Source organism: Asparagus officinalis, chromosome 5 (assembly GCF_001876935.1).
Source record: "Asparagus officinalis chromosome 5, Aspof.V1, whole genome shotgun sequence".
Lineage (NCBI taxonomy): Eukaryota > Viridiplantae > Streptophyta > Magnoliopsida > Asparagales > Asparagaceae > Asparagus > Asparagus officinalis.
The window spans coordinates 92,583,505-92,583,806 of record NC_033798.1 but is presented as its reverse complement, the minus strand read 5'-3'; positions in this window follow the sequence as shown (position 1 = coordinate 92,583,806).

The following is a 302-nucleotide window of genomic DNA, read 5'->3' as shown; positions in this document are numbered from 1 at the left end:
CTCTCTATATGAGGATATTAGCTTTCTTTTGTTTTTCTCTCTAGTGCTAAAATGTAGGCAAAGAGTCACAGAGTTTACTTGAAGCTATTGGGAATCACACACACACGTTTTTAGACTTGTGTTTTTAAGCGTTTTTCACAAAACATTATTTTTCACAAGTATGAGTACCTATCTGCAAAATTCTTTTTTCAAACAGTTTGTTTTTTAGTATTAAAAATATTTTACAAAGTTTTAGAATTTTCAGAGGTCAAACAAATATTTTGTAAATATTTCAAGTTGGTCAAATAACCTGATTTCAGAAT